The following is a 17832-nucleotide window of genomic DNA, read 5'->3' on the forward strand; positions in this document are numbered from 1 at the left end:
TCTCAACTTTGAATCCTAATAATACAATTCACATCTCCAAAAGGATACCAATTTTTTTACCTTTCATTAGACTTTTTCTATATATGACTTATCTTCTAGGTTTTTATTGTCTATATGCCTTGTCAACTTCATGTTATCCACCATATACTTAGTAATTATCTACTACAATAATATTTTGGGGCATATTATATACTACATGCTATTTTAAGTTGCTACATGCTAAGTTAAGTTTACACATTTTTGTTTTTCTGTTGCATGTAGTAACTCACTCGATATGCCTAATCCAATCTATGGGTAGGTTCTCAGATATTTCTCTCCTCTTTATGGAAGAGGAATCTAAGCCACAGGAAATTCAAATATCTTGCCTCAGGCCACACGGGTGGGATATGCAGGGACAGAATCTTAATTCAAATGGTGAATTTCTAGAACTTATATTCTACCAGGAACATAGAGAGATGAGTAAGAAATTCCCCAGACACATTAAGTATTTAGTGGAATGAAAATAGAATTAAATTGATAATTTTGATAAAATTGTTATTGATGATTGGACTGCCCACTGCATATAATAAAAGTCTTGGAATTCAGTAGATTCTAAAAACAAAATGTTGGTTTAATGAAGAATGGTTTGGTTTTAGCACATAGCTTATCTGAAGTATTCATACTCCCTCCACCCACCCACCCAAAAAATAAAACCTTGTAGATATTTGATTATGTTTTACACTTTTTTGACAAAACTCATACATATATGTTTATATATATATATATATACACACACACACACATATATATATATATATAAAATTCATGAAAAAGCAAAATACATCACCCCTGTCACTTTGGAACAGAATTACATAGATTGTGAGCTGCAGTAAGAAAGAAGTGGGATATATTCCTTTTTGAGAAGCCACCTAAAGAAGAAGCACATTACATTGTTCTTCAGTTGTAAAGAGGTTTAGTATTTGTACCAAGAGATCTGCCAGCTATTGGTCTTCCTGGTATTTCTATCCTTGCCCTCCATGTGTGACAGCAGCAGTGAGGAGAATGGAAGTTACTGTAATGAATTTGCCTTCAAGAGATCTGCAATATTCTTTGCTGCTGATATTACAGTCAAGGGGCTGGACTTCCTGGCTGTGAATTGGGTTCTTGGGTTTGTCCATAGGACACCAACACATAAAGCTTGTAGGTACAAAGAGAATGGTGACACTTTACTAATTTTGCTTCCCTCAGAAGGAAGAGAGATGGTACAGCAGCTTCTCCAGAAGAAAGTGCCTGTGAAGAAAATCAAAATAAATCCAGAAAAAACTTTTAGACATCCAGAAAAATAAAGGAATTTTTTTAGCCCCAAGATTCAAAAGAAAGAGCTCAAAGGTGTTTTGTTCTCTGCATATATTCAGTATATCTGATGAAGGATAAAATGTATTTAATGTGGGCATGTTACCTATGCCTGAATGTGCCTTGTCTCTTAGTCTTCCTGTGTCACCATGGGTAAAATTTCTTCAGAAAATTCAGAACAACCCCCAAAGAACTGGTAGTAAGTCAAGATAATAAAGTAATTGAGCCAAGGGCTCCCTCCCTCACCAATGATGAGGTGGAAGAATTTAGAGCCTACTTCAATGAGAAAATGTCCATCCTTCAAAAAGGTGGGAAAAGACCAGAAGGGGCAGAGTAGAGACTGGTTAATTGCATTAATCATGAAGAAGAAAAAAAGAAGGAAGATGAATAAAAAAGGAAAGAGAAATTGGGAAAAGCAAAAGGATCTCAAGCTCAATTGGTCTCTAACACTGATGAGGTACAGAAGATCAAGGATATTTCCATGCAGTTCTTGGACAGAAATGATGAGGAGGAGGAAGAGGGACTTGATGCTGATTTCTTTATGGTGAAATGTGCTTGGGTTGGACCTTAAAGAAAATAAAACATTACAAAAGAAAGAACCTTCTAAATCCAGTGTCAAGAAAAAAGTGATCATTGCCACAGAAGCAAAAAAACAGTACTGGCGAGAAATATGTATGGTTTATATGTATGATTTTATATATAGAATGTATTGAATAAGTATATACATATATGCATATGTTTAGTACTTCCATTGCATATATAATATTTTCAAGAAATTTTTTAAAGTCACAAAAGTTTATTATTTATTCAATTCACATTTACTTATATTACTTTCCTGGGGAACTTTATCTGTATAAATGACTTGGTTCAAAATAACTTCCTAACTTCAGTGTAGTTACTGTGTGTAGTGTCTGCAAATATCTCAAGGGAGTTGTTAAATTTCTATAATCAAAAATGTAAGTGCAGCATGAAGAGTACACATTTCATAGAAATATGGAGCTGAAAAAGAATCTTAATATGTAGGTGGTCTCTTTTCGGCTGAGAGAATAGAGATGCAGAAAGGTTAAGTGACCTCACCAGCATCACGCAGAGTACTGATTCTCAAAGGAGTGCTCAGACCATGTTACTTCTCCATTAATTCTCCTGTGAATCATTTTATGGCTTGAAGACTCCCCATGCAATAAAAGTTTATTGGCCATGTGTCAGGAACTTTGCTAGGTGCTGGAGTAACAACGATTTATGAGACATAGCCTGTGCCCTAAAGGACATCATAATCTAATGGTAAAGATAGGCAAAAAATATGCTATAGAGTCTAATAAGTAAAAGACATACAGAAGAGGGACACATAATGCAGTCTAGAGAGGTCAGAGCAAAGGCTTTGGAAAGAGTGACCTCTAATCTGAATCTTAAAAGATAAGTAGGGGTAGAAGTTTTCCAGGTAGACCGGGGGAGTGGAGGTAGGAGGAGGCCTATACCTAGGAAGGGATAGCTAGGCAAAGATAAACATAAGCAAAGGCAGTGTGATATATTGGGGAGAGACTGAGGTATAGAGAAAATATAAGCAATTCATTGCTGCTGGAGTATGAAAGGTGTAAAGGAAGATAGCAGGAAGTAAGTCTGCATGAGTAGGTCCAAACCTTACAATGCCTGGTAAACTATATTTAGAAAACGTGGAGTGAAGGTAGAATTTTCAATAGAATTGTCACAGTTGGGTTTGTATTTACAGAACACTGAAATCAGCATAATCCAAAGAGTGAAGAATGAAAGCAGAGAGATTAGCTAGGGAATTAGTGCAATAATCCAGTTTTGAGATTTGGGGGACATGACTAGGGCAGAAAGATTGATTTGAAAGCAGAGGAGTGATAGATAGACAGATAGATATAGACAGATATAAATGGATATAATATACACATAATGTGAAATATGTCTTTATTTCATATATATATTGGATGTGAAATATTTAGGACTTGGTAAATAACTGAAAGTGGTGGCTGAAGGTAAAAGAAAAGTGAAGATGACAACTAAGTTCTTGAGAGATGACTTAGAGTTGAGCAACTCAAATGGTACATAATTAAGTGGAGATTTAATTGGCACATAGTCAGTATATAGAGCTTGGGGCATATTCAGGTGAAGGAGTTCAGCAGAATTTAATGTGGATATATGAAGGTGACTTGAGCAATCCATATGAGTGTGATTAGCATGAAACTATGTAATTGGATGCCCTTGTCATGGGAAAACATATGAGTAATAAGAGCATAATGGGTAGAGGAAAAGGAGGGGGTAGACAAGACCTGAAAGGTATCTTCAAAGCTATGAAGAGGGCAGGAGAGAATGATGTTACAGAATCAAAGAGAAACAGCATTTCAAGACGGAAGGAATTGCCAATTAAATACAGAGTAAAGGTTAAGGAAGAAAAGAATAGAAAATATCCATTGCATTTGAGAATTGATGTTATTGGTACCATGTAAGCCAAAAATTTACATAGATTTTTATGATTTATTTTGGAGGGAATGGGAGGTGAGACAATGGAGATAGAGACTGTTGCTGATTATTTTGAAATCGTGGATTAGAATGGCTTGAGAAGGATAAGAGCTTGGGAGTAACGTGATTCAAGGATGAGATACTTAGGCTAAAAACTGTCTGAATAGAGAAGAGGTTGAAGATAGAAAAGCTAGAGGGTGGATCACTGATGGTACAAGTTTCCAAAATAGTCAGGGATTAATGAGGTCAAAGACATTGATAGAGTCAGAGGTTGCCTAAGAATAGGAAGAGGGATCTCATTCTTTGGAATTACAGAGAAGGAAGTAAGTATAGATAGTAATGAAGTTGAGGAGCAGACAGAGGGGAGGAAAGTTGAGAGAGACTATGCATAATAACTTTATTTTCCAAGCAAACCAAGGAATTGTCTAGTTACTATCTGTGTGATACTGACTTAATATTGCTGAGCTTCCATTAAGACGGAAGAAAAGAGAGGTCAAAGAATTGGTGGCCTCAGTACTTTAATTAGAAAGTTTAGTAAATGTGAGGGTGTGAGATTCTTGGAAGGACAAGATTTATTGGTCAGAGAGTAATCTTGCTTGATATTAAGATTTCTTTTATGCTAGTCTGCCTGATAAAAGAAGGTTCATGAAATGGTATAGGAAGAAAATAATGAAGCAGAGCATAGATGAAGCCAGTAAATGGAGGAAGCCCAGGAATTTAGCACCTGGTTATTTGGATGGACTTTGTTCATAATTATTGATGTTTCCTAGATATATGGTGAAAATATCTAGGATAAAGAATGAAAATCTAAACCAGGCACAGAACTCTTCAGTACAAGTTTGTTTGTGGAAAAGGGGTGATGCATAATTGGAATGGTAAAAGCCAGGTGGGATTATCCACGATGGGTTTGGTAAAATGAATATTATCCATTGTTGAGTCCTGTAGAGGAAGTAATGTCCTTAGGCAGATCCAGGATTAAGAGAACGCAAGGTAGTAGAGAAAAAAGTCCATGAAGAGGGTGAGGAAGTAGGTAGATAAGCCTTCTTTTTCCAGAAAAAAAAAAAAAATAGTTGAAAGGATTCAGAAATGAAATCAGAATCAAAAGGAAACAGGTGTGGTTGAGAGTCTGCCTGCCAATGCAGGGGACACGGGTTCGGGCCCTGGTCTGGGAGGATCCCGCGTGCCGCGGAGCAGCTGGGCCCGTGCGCCACAACTGCTGAGCCTGCGCGTCTGGAGCCTGTGCTCTGCAACGGGAGAGGCCACGATGGTGAGAGGCCCGCGCACCGCGATGAAGAGTGGCCCCCGTTTGCCGCAACTGGGGGAAGCCCTCGCACAGAAACGAAGACCCAACACAGCCAAAAAATAGATAAATAAATAAATAATTAAAAAAAAAAAAAAGGAAACAGGCTGCAGGAAATATAGAGAAATAAACAATGAGAAAAGTCCTAAGAAGAATGACAACTAATTTTGGTCACTCCAAAGAAGCAGAATAAACACTCACCCCAAATTTGGCTCAGATGTCAATCTTAATGATGTCATACATGCACCAAGAAGTTATGAAAGGTTTATTAGTCACACAGAGACTTTCCGGGAGAACAGGGGTGAGCTCTGAAACTGGTGCGAGAAGGGCTTGAGAGAACAGAGAAAAGAGACTAACTTGGGGTTTTAGGGTGGTTAGGGAATAGAGGCTGTGGTGAGGACTTCCATGAACTAGCTGGAGCTTATGGGGTTTGATCTTCCCATTGGCATCAAAGGAGATAGAAAGTAGGCTTTCTTATCAGCTTTCCCAGATGTGGGGTAGAAGGAGATATCAGCAATCAAATATGAAATATGGAGCCAGACTCTATTTACAAGAGGATTGCCTTTCCTTCCATAATCAAGGACTATACGGATAAGACACATGGTTAGAAATGCAGAGTTAAGGTGTTTATATTCATTAAGCTTAAACTATTCACACATAGATTCTAGTGACCATCAGCATTGAAAACATGAGATTAAACTGGCAAAGGGCAAGCAGTCTAGGACTCAAGGAAAGATTTCCATCCCATAGGGACAGTGGAGCATTGAACCCGGAAACTAAAGACTGAATATACAAATCCAGCCGAAAGAAGAGACATAACGTAAGATCCAGATGCCAATGCTGCTGTTGATCAGAAGTTCATAAGTGTTCAGGAATTTGGCTGGCCTAAGCCTGCAGGTGAATTTTATTATTGACTGTAGCTGAGAGATGCCAGAATCATGTCAAGTTTTTAAGATTTTACATCCTTGTTAGTAGAAAGGAAAATGATTCCTCTGAATCCATAAATGGCACATCTTAACCTGTAGGAGACAACCAAGAGCCAAGACTATGGTTGGAATGAAGCCTAGAATTATCAAAGTTCAAAATGTAAGACATCATGACAAGCTTATAAACCCACATGTTTTATCCTCTGGGTTAATTCAAAAAGGAAAAGGAAGAGATTTTTCAGCTCTCTAGGTCAAGCAGCCTGTCTGAGAAGGCTTGAGAAGAGGATAAAGATTCTTGCTGTGGCAAGACTATCTGGACACAATTGAAATTCTGCTATTCAAAGAGAGCCAAGATAGTAACACAAGTGGAGTTTAGTCTTATATTCAATTCTTTTTAAAAATTTTTATTTATTATCAACTTTTATTGGCGTACAGTTGCTTTACAATGTTGTGTTAGTTTCTGCTGTACAGCAAAGTGAATCAAGTATGCACATACATATATCCACTGTTTTTTAGATTTCCTTCCCATTTAGGTCACCACAGATCATTGAGTAGGGTTCCCTGTGCTAAACAATAAGTTCTCATTTCTTATGTATTTTATACATAGTAGTGTATATATGTCAATCCCAATCTCCCAATTCATCCCATCCCCCTTTCTCCCCTTGGTAACCATAAGTTTGTTCTCTACTTCTGTGATTCTATTTCTGCTTTGTCAATAAGTTCATTTGTACCATTTTTCTAGATTCCACATATAAGCAATATTACACAATATTTGTTTTTCTCTTTCTAACTTACTTCACTCTGTATAGCAATCTCTAGGTCCATCCACATCTCTGCAAATGGAACTATTTCATTCCTTTTTATAGCTGAGTAATATTCTTTACTTCTTTTTTCAAAAGTCAACCTGATCCATTAAATTCCTGTTTTCATTTAGCAGTTTTCTCTCTAAACTGAAATCACAAAACATAGGAATATTTTCCAAATATATTTATGGTATAGTTGAAAAGAATTCCCACCAGTAACACACTGTCAAAGATATCATCACTGAAACTGCTAAGTGTTATACAGAGTCATGGAATCTCAGAAACGTATTCAACATCCTGTTGTACACATTTGTATCTCAAATACTTCAGGTTTAAGCATGTCCTTATTGACAGTAAATCTAATAATATTACTATATTTTGGAGTAAAAATGAATGATGACTAGGATGGCTTTTCAATAATGGAGAAATAGTGTCATAATAGAAGGAAGAGGGGTTTGAAAATAAGACTATATTTTCTGGAAACTAAATAATACATAAAATATTTCATTTATTGTCTCTGAACAGCCAAGCATGGAAATGTCAAGAGAGCATATTGTTCAAAATGGGATGTTGTAAAATTCTTTTCTTTCAGCACAGTGGTTAAAATCATAAGAGGCTAGAAACAGAAAGCTTGGGTTCAAATCTTGGTTTTGACGCTGAGAAGAGCTGTCTGCCTCATCCATAAAAATATTAGGAAGAAAAAAAGTAATAATTGAACTTGCCTTATAGGGTTTTGGGAAGGTTAAAGGGGTCGGTATTTATAACATGCTCAGAGCAGGGATGAGATCATTGTGACATGTACAAGAAACATTAGATAAGTGCGAGCTACTATTATTAATCTCGGGAGTTGCTTCTGATAAGTCAGTTCTCTCACCTCTCTGTCTGAGACTGATATTTAGAGTTTCAGAATTTTCATCATTTACTCGTGCTGAAATCAGGGCAAAAGCTACACTGTAAGTACTATAAATCCTCTCAATTGTTGCCATGTTACTGTAGTTTTAATTCTTCAGTTAATTCTCCAAATTGGCTCAAATTATCTGTCATCTTTGTCATTATCACCTAATTCCATAATTAATTCTTGACAGAATTTGGTTCCCAATGCTATTTGCCTTCTAAAGCAGTCAGGAATTGGAAAGCAACAATATAATTGCCTTGGCAGCATTTTGCTTGGTTTCATGAATCTTGTTTTGGTTATATTCTAGGAAGAAGGATCCAAGATTTGTAGAATTCAAAATCCCATCTTGGCAGTAACAGCATTTGACTTTGCACAGATTGCTGAGGTAGTTTTCTCAGCAGGTGAGAAAATTTCTTCTGTTAGTCATTATGGCTGTCATGCTTTGGGGAGGCAATTCAGAAAACTCCTTTCATAATACTTAAAAGGTTTCCTTGACATTCACTAAAAGAATGGGGGGAGGAGTGATTAGTGAAATTAATTTAGTCAAAGCAAAGAAATAACCAATATAATCATCATTTCAGAGATACATTATTTATTCATTTGGTCATTAATTCAACAAAAATTTATAGAGTGATCTCTATGCATCTCTCACAGTTTTGATCTTGCAATAAAATGGTGAATAAAACCTGGGTCTGACATCCATATGCCATAGAAAATATATTTTAAAAATACTGTTTTGAATATTAATTCTAAATCTATAATCTATAATTGAGAAAACATCATTTCTCTTTTTTTTTTTTTTATAAATTTATTTATTTATTTATTTATGGCTGTGTTGGGTCTTCGTTTCTGCGCGAGGGCTTTCTCTAGTTGCGGCAAGCGGGGGCCACTCTTCATCGCGGTGCGCGGGCCTCTCACTGTCGCGGCCTCTCCCATTGAGGAGCATAGGCTCCAGACGCGCAGGCTCAGTAGTCGTGGCTCACGGGCCTAGCCGCTCTGCGGCATGTGGGATCTTCCCAGACCAGGGCTCGAACCCGTGTCCCCTGCATTGGCAGGCAGATTCTCAACCACTGCGCCACCAGGGAAGCCCCATCATTTCTCTTGATATCACTTCTAATCAGTCCCAATATTCTTGTGTATATACTAAAATGAATATATTTAAGTTAGATTTTAAACTCAATAATTTAGAAATAAAAATGATTCTGGGGGAAATTTCCTCAGCCATTGGATGTACTCCTATGGTCAGCTGTTCACTCTCAGTGTCACATGTAAGAGGGATAATTATTCTCATTTTACTTAGTGGTTCATATCTGTTTTAGACTGAAAGCTACTACAGGGACCATTTCTTATTAGTCTTTATAGTCCCTGTGCCTAGAATAACATCTGGAATAGTGGTTCTTAACCCCACTATGTGCCATTATCTCATCTTCTATATAGCCTTAATAATATGTTTGGTCTGGACCCACTGCAGGTCTATTGATGAAGAATCTTCAAGGGTACAGACATGTCTATTTTTAAAATAGTCCAAAGTGGTTTCAGAGCCTCAGTTAGGGTTGAGGGTTGAGTCCCACCCGTATAGAACTATTGCTTCAATGAATAAGTGACTGAATACATGAATGAATGAATGAATAAAAACTAACATCACAAATACGTATAAAAATAGTGTTAGGATATTTCCTTGATTTATGCAACCAAATTCAAAGCTTTTGCACAACAGAACTGAAGCAGTAATTTAAATTAAAAAACTCTTCATGCCAACGTTCTATTCTCAATTAACCAATCTGTCAGTAATTTATCATCTTTCCCTATACTTCTGTATTGCCAAAGGAGAACAAACTATAAACATTAGAGAATAAGAAGCTTTCTCTAGGTTGACTCACAAGTTAGAGGAAAGGTTCACAAGGTGTGAGTTAGCTGTTGATTTTAAGGCAAGCTGGATGAGTGAAAAAAACAGTTACTGAAAGACCTGAGATTTGAAGGCCAATATTATTCTAGAAGTCAAGAGATGGTGTGAGTGAAGAACACCTGGTGTTCAGTTAGCAGCCCACAAGTTACAAGGGAAATTAATGATTGAAAACAAGCTCTTATAGTAATATTTTATCCTAGAGTCTTTTCAATATCTACTAACTCTTTATAGGAAAGTTAGCATTTAAATATTGGATCTTAAGAAAAATTAATGACATTGTGAATTCTGTAGGTGTACACAATCTTAAATGAAGTAATCGTTCCTTTGCAAGCTTTTGTGTGTTTAGGATATGCCCTAAATACCTTCTTTTTAATGCTAGTAATATTGAGAATAACTTATGGATAAGAATAAGCTTTGCCAACAATTTTAAGCTCTGAATAATAGCTATGCAAGAAGTGATTAATTACTAAGTGTTTTAATACTAATTCAATTAGCTCCATTCATTTTCCACACCACACTGTCTCTAATTAGCTGATTTGCCATTTAAAACAACACATTTGTGACAAGAATTGTACAGGAAAGAAAAGGAACATGCTGTCATTTGAATTCAAATACTAATTTACAACTACAGCCCAGGGAAAGAAATATATTTTGTTTACAAAAAAATAAAAAAGGAAGAAAGTCAAACAAAAAAAATCACTGCTAAACAATAGTAAACATATATTCATCTAACTACAAATATCTTCTATACTGTAAAGCTTTTAGAATGAATTGTAAGTATAGGAACTACATATCAGGAATTAGTTCTACAGTTCAATCAAATTTAAGATAGTTGTTATGTCTTACAAAGCATTCTTTCTTCCAATGTTTTTATAGCAAACTACAAACATGTTAATCTAATTGCTCTTGACACTTCTAATTCCCAAAATTGAATCATTCTATTATCAGGATAGGTGAGAATCAGATTTCTAGTGGAAAGAATCATCATTATAGTGGAACTTAATTGAATTTTTGACCTCAACCTGATAGGCAAAGTTATTAATGGACCAGCTTTTATGTAAATTGATATCGTGTTGCTAACTTCTTCTTTCCACTTATATAAAAGGCATTCATTGTACATTGAATGTCTAGAAAAATGAATTACACTTAAATAATAGCAAGGAATATTTTAGTCATTTACAGCTTACCTTTCTGAATTGTAGATCATTTAATATCACTGCCAATATGCTTTCTCTTTCATAATGTTCTCAACGCAGCAGCATGTTCATTAATGCATACATCATTGTTTTGTAATCTCTGAAGAGAGATGCCATTTAGTGGCACAATATAAGTTGTTATCTGCAAAAAAAAAAAAAAAAAAAAGACAAAACAGAGTCCAGGGTTTATTTGGAAAGGTTAAAATGGCAGACAATATATTATAATCTAACTCTATATAGTATCTGTTTGTATATATAAAGTACTATATCAACAGGATAATATTTATTAGCCTGTAACTTTTGTTGTCAATTGTGCTATTAAAATGTTTTCATTAAGCAGTCATATTTTCATGAAGAAAAGAACATTGTATTAGTGAAACATCAACTAATGTCAATTTATTTAAATTAACATAAGCAACATCAACAATATTTAAGCCTAAAAAGAGATATAAAAACACCTTTATTTAAAAATTGCTAGTCTTTGCAAACGCTCCTCAAAGAAAAAACATTATGAGCTCTTACAATGGTTCGGGTTATCTAGAGGCTAGATCAGAAGCTACAGGACCAAAATAGTACAGAAGAAAGTGAAGCACCCTGTGTTTAACACCATGAGAATTAAATTTGCCTTCCATATCTCTATACTGAATAGCATAGTGGTTTACAGGAGAAGCTTTGGAATCAGACATATCTGAATCTGACTCCTAGTTTCAACACTTAGTAGCTATGTGACCTTGAGCAAAAAATATATAATTAATTAAATTGCCCATCCCTAAAATGGAAGCATGATAGTTGTTTTAGGAGAGGATGGTAGAGTAGATTACATGAAATAATTGCTGTTAGTTATAATATTACCATTATTGTCATCAACGATACTGTGCAATGACAGTGCCCATCAGGTAGTCCTCCACATTTGCAGGTCTCATTGCACATTTATTGGGACCATGTGATTACTACTGGTAAATGAAATGTGAGGGACAATTATGTGAGTCAATTCCACACTGAGGCAATTGAGAGTTAAGTGCCTCTTTATATCTCTCCCATTCCCTATGACGGTAACCTTGAATAGCGCATGTTCCAGATAATATAGTTACAAGGTGGAGGAGGTCCAACAATCTAGATTGAATTTCACATGAGTGGGAAATAAAACACAGACATGTGAGGGTTATTTTATTTTAATTTTCACCATAACATGCCTAGCCTAAACTGACTAATACAGATCTTTTGAGATAGGAATGGCAAGTCCAATTGCTCCCATTTTATAGTAGGCGATACTAAGGCTCAAAGATTTAAAACAATTTCCCTAAAGTTCCAGAGATAGTTAGTGATATTACCAGGATTAGATTTCAAATATTTCCATCCCATGGAATTTTTACCATGGAAGGTGAGGGGCTAGAGAACTTAGATCATGATCACTGTAGTCAGGTAACATTTATATGAAGATCTGAATCTTTGCAATGCCTTCAATCAGCTGGCATTGCGTTAACAATCTCTAGATTCACTCCTCCTCAAAATAGGTGCTTGTAGAATAAGAAGAGCACTGTATATTAAGCTCTTAGTATTCATTGTAAGAAAGATATTATTATAGTAGGTGTCACTTTATGGTAGGTTAATTATTGAAATATCTGTTTCACAGGAAAAAGAAATTCCTTGGATTGATTTTCCATGCATGTAGTATTCCACAGGCTAGGCTTGTCACCTTGAAATTGCAGAGATATTGAACTTAAATCATTTTTTGCTTCCAGAAATAAATTCACTAATTCAGTATTAATTTAGGGAAAATGAACTAAAATTTGCTTATCTTATTTCTAGGGAAATTGTGGTTTTTGGAATCTTCACTCCTTTGTTAAATCCAAATAAATCTAGTAGTCATTCTAAAATGAATGAATTGACCTGAACACCAAATTTTTACTACCTGGGTTAACTGATCTCATTGGTATCATGCCCGTCCTCGAACCCACATCCACCAACCTCCTTTCCTTCTTTGCCAAGTGGAACAAACATGATCAGAATTATATCTTGCCTATGATTTCAAGGAAATTGCTTACATCTGAAACTTCCCAATTTAATGGTTTTGTTTTGTTTTATTTATTTATTTTTTTGGACAAATTGGTATTCATTCTTTCCTTTGGAAAAAATGCATTCAAATTTTTTAAAGTTCTGAATAACACCTTTATCTGCTTTTATTTTATTTCTTTCTTAATACATACTCAGAGCCCATTCTAACACAGTTCATACAAAAGCATTTGCTTTTTTGTGCCAATAAAGCATATTGTGAACAATAATGTTTTTAAAGAGAAAACTTTGCTTTTAACAATTTCAACTGAGTTTTTACCAACTCCTGAATAATGAACAGTATAATGAGTGCTGAATATTTCAACAGGCCTAAGATCTACTTTTGGTTCTTCCAATAAAGCTATTTGAAAATAGAAAACTCACTTACTCTTACTGAGTTTTAATTTAAAATCCAGTAGTGTGAGGAGACAAAGATCTCTAGGGTCACTTCCATTTCTAACTCTGTGCATCGGTGCATGCATGGCACTTTCATTTAATCTTCTTTCACCTGTATTTGTGCAATATGTTCCTAACTAATCCTCTGTATCAAATTCCTTATTCACCACCCACCAAACAGTTCTCTCTTCTACAGCCATTCATCCTTCAACGACTTTATTAAGATATAATTCCATACTACAAAATTTCCCCATTGTAATTGTACAATTCAATGATTGTTAGCAAATTTATAGAGTTTTTAATAATCATCACAATTTACAACATTTTCATAAACTCCAAAATCTCTTCCGTACCTGTTTACATTTAATCCTGAACTCACTACCAATCCCACTCATCAGCTGATCTGCTATCCATCTTTATATAATTTGCATTTTCTGAGCATTTTATAAAAATTCAATTATACAATATGCAGTCTTTTGTGTCTGGCTTCTTTCACTTTTCATAATGGTTTAAGTTTCTACTATATTATAGTATGTATCAGTAGTTCATTCCTTTTTCTTGATCAATAGTATTGCTTAGTATGGATATTACCACATCTTGTTTATTTATTTAACAGCTGGTGGGAATTTGCATTGTCTCCAAATCCTGGCTATTATGAATAATGCTGCTGTGAACATTTGTGTACATTTCATTTGCGGCACAGTTTTTTGTTATTTTTTTCTCTTGGGTAGATCATTAGAATTGAAACAGCTTGGTCTTATGGAAACATTAACTTTTTAAGAAATTGCCAAATGGTTTTCCAAAGTAGCTGTATTATTTTACATTTCAGTCAGCAATGTATGAAGAATTCAGTTTTCAACATTTTGGCCAAATATTGGTATTGTATATCTTTTTGATTACAATCATTCTATTTGGTGAATATTATTGTGGTTTTAATTTCCAGTGATCTAATAGCTAATAGTGTTGGAAAACTTTTCTTGAGCTTTTTAGCTTTTGATAGTGAAATTTTCAGTGAAATGTCTATTCAGAGAATTTGCCCATTTCACTTGGGTTGTTGGTCTACTTATAATAAGTTGAAAGGGTTCTTTATATATTATGGATGCAAGTCTTTTTCAGATATGAGACATAAATATTTTCTTTTAGTTTGTGGATTTTCTAAATGGTATTTTTGAAACACAAACTTTTTAATTTTGGTGAAGTCCTATTTACTCATTTTATTCTCTTATGTTCATTGCCATTTTTTAGAATTTGCTGCCCAACCTAAGGTCACAAATATTTTGTCCTACATTTTAGAAGTTTTATAGTTTTAGGTCTTACATTTACATCTGATTAATTTTGAGTTAATTTTTTCTTATGGTGTGAGTTAAAGGTTTAAGTTCCTCTTGTCCCCTTCCTCTTCCTCCTCCTCCTCTTTCTCATTCTTCTTTTTGCATAGGGATTTACAATTGTTTCAGCATCATTCAGACCCATAATTTTGTTCTGTTAATCTATATATCTATCTTTGTGCCAATACACTATTTTGATTACTATGGCTTTATACTTTGCCTTGAAATCAGATACTGTACATTCTCCAACTTTCTTCTTTTTCAAAAGTGTGATGGATTTCTTGGTTTTTTGAATTTCTGTATAAAGTTTAGAATCTACTTAATAATTTCTTCAAAAGACTACTGGGATTTTAAAAGAGATTTCATGGAATTTATAGATCAATCGGGGGAGAATCATCATTTAATGATATGGAGTCTTCCAATCCATGAAAATGAAATATCTTTCCATTATTTTAGATCATCTTATTTTCCCTCATCCATGTTTTGTAATATTCAGTTTGTGAGTCTTGCAATTATTTTTTTCTTCCATTATAACAAAGCATTTTATTATTTTTGATGCTATTGAAATAAGAATTGTTTTCATAATTTCCTTTTTGTGTGTTTCATTGCTAGTGAAGAGAAAGAGAATTGATTTTTGTATATTGATCTTCTATCCTAGAATTTTTAACTTATTTATATTTCTATTAACCATCCTTATCTCCATGAATTTCTTAAGGTTTCCTTCATAGAATGTTAAAATCATAAAGAAACATTACTATTCTCTTTCCAATTTGAATGCCTCTATCTCTTTCTCTCTTAGTTACTGCCTTATCACACTAGTTAGAACTTCTAGTACAATGTTGAGTAGAATTGGCAAAACTAGACATTCTCACCTTATTCCAAATATCAGGGAAAACATATTGTCTTTCAACATTAACTTTGATGTTGCCTACACAATTTTCAGAGATGGCTTTTAACAGACTGAGCTTAAGTGCTCTTCTATTCCAATTTTTGGGGGAGTTTTCATCATGAATTGGTGTTGTGATATTTAAAATGCTTTTTCTATATCTATTGAAATAATAATGTGGTTTTTGTCCTTTATGTCCTTTACTACTGTGGTATAATATTAATTGATTTTTGGTTGTTAAACCAACCTTGCATTCCTGAGATGAGTCCCACTTCACCATAGTGTATAATCCATTTATTCATTGCTAGACTCATTATGCTAATATCTTGTTACAGACTTTTTGCCCATATATTCATCATGGATATTGTTATGTAATATTCTTATGAAGTTTTTATCTTGCTTTGGTATCTGGGTAACACTGGATTCATAGTGAGTTGGGTAGTATGTCTTCCTTGTCTAAATTATGTAAGAGTTTTTGAAGGACTGGTATATATTCTTTAAATATTTGATAGAAGTTTCCGGTGTAGCCATCTGGGCCTGGGCTTTTCTTTGAAGAAAGTATTTTCATTAGTTATTCAATCTGCTGTTGAGTCCTACTAACAAATTTTAATTTCAGTTATTGTACTTTTCTACCATTAAATTTCAATTTAGTTCTTAATTTTAATTTATAAATTTTAGCATGTATATCTTTGATTTATTGTTGTTATGCTTTCCTTTAAATCCTGAAATATGCTTTTCTTTAGCTCTTTGCTCATATTTATAGTTGTTTTGAAGTCTTTGTCTTCTAAATGAAATGCCTGAGATCTCTCAGAAATAGTTTGTATTGGCTGTTTTTTCATGGTTTAGGTCATACTTCCTTGCTTCTTTGCATATCAAATATTTTGTTGTTGTTGAAACAGAACATTTTAGATAAACTAGTTGTAGCAACTTTTGATTCTGACTTTTACTGAATGATAATTGTGGGTGGGGTATTTTTGTTTATTTCCTTTCATTTTTTTATTTTTTATTTTTCCTTTAATGGTTGATTGGACTAAAGTAATGAAGTCTGTCTCCCTTTCAGTGTGCAGCTACTGATGTCTTTGATCAGTTCTTTTTTTATTATTGTTTTTTAAATTATTTTTAAGAGGTCTCCCAGTGTTTGCATACCTTAGTCATCAACTAATAATTGAGGTTATGCTCATCCACTTCAAGTCCATAAGACTTTTATACTCTGCATATGACATGTATTTGCCTGTATAGAAAAGTGCATTCAAATTCAGATTGGTTTCATATATACTCCAGATTTTACTTTCTATTGAGCCCTTTTTAATTTTCTGTGCTCATGTGAGCATCCTCAGATTTGGTCAGGAGTGTGTGGCTGGCTGAGGTCCTCCATGTCCTAGCCTCAGTCAAGCCTCAAACATATTCTTATATACAACAACTACCAAATCAGGCTAGTAGAGCCATTGGTCCTTCTTGCCACTGAGAGTGGGCATCACCATCACTACAATATAAGGGAGCCCCTTTGGATGGCAGCAGAAGCTGCTATTCCATATGGCTTGCCCTGCTCTGGCAGAACTTTCATGTCTACTAACTTGTGAGGATGTGAGTGAGTTAAGAAACAGCCTTGGGCCAGAATTTCACAGATTTCCACTCTTCTGATGTTCACCCTTCTAAGGTCAGCAGGATTTGTTTGTTTGTTTGTTTGTTTGTTTTGCAAAGATACTTCTCATAATATTTTACACCTTTGGTTTCATTAATTTCCAAATCACTACAAAGGTATTTTGAGCTTTATGTGATTTTGTGTGGGTGTGGGTTTGTATTTTTTATTTTTGTACTTTTTTTCCAAATTTATGGGGAGAGGATTTTCCTACCTTCTCACTTGACCAAATCTGAAGTCACTTATTTTTGTGATATATAATTGGTCATTTTTCTCTGCTTAAAACATTTAGTTACAAGATTAATGTTTACTAACATGGGCATCTAGAAAATCAAATTAAAATATTTATAATAGTAACAAGATAATCAAATATCTTGGAATAAATTTTTAAAATGTACAAATTTCATGTGAAAAATTATAAAATATTGCTGAGTGAATTTAAAGCAGACCTGAAAGTTCAAGTAGATTGTAAATTATTTTGGGTAGATATATAATCACACAATCAATAAATGACCAACATTTTTACTAACTAAAAAAAAATTAGTAGCCTCTATTTTTTTCTTAGAATAACAGCTTTTAGAGTACTAATACTTGATACCTCATTTAATGCATCTCCATTGCAATATTACACCCTGTGCTCCCTTTTCTCCCTGTGGTCTAGCACACTGGCCTTATTTGATGCACTGTGTTCCCTC

The 17832-nt window shown here is 34.4% G+C and overlaps 1 pseudogene; it reads left to right on the forward strand.

Moving 5' to 3' along the window:
* The first annotated feature begins 800 nt into the window (after positions 1 to 800).
* Positions 801 to 17832, forward strand: part of LOC118895330 — a 97587-nt pseudogene continuing 80555 nt past the window's right edge.

The sequence above is a fragment of the Balaenoptera musculus genome, chromosome 5 (genome assembly GCF_009873245.2).
Source record: "Balaenoptera musculus isolate JJ_BM4_2016_0621 chromosome 5, mBalMus1.pri.v3, whole genome shotgun sequence".
In the NCBI taxonomy this organism is placed as follows: domain Eukaryota; kingdom Metazoa; phylum Chordata; class Mammalia; order Artiodactyla; family Balaenopteridae; genus Balaenoptera; species Balaenoptera musculus.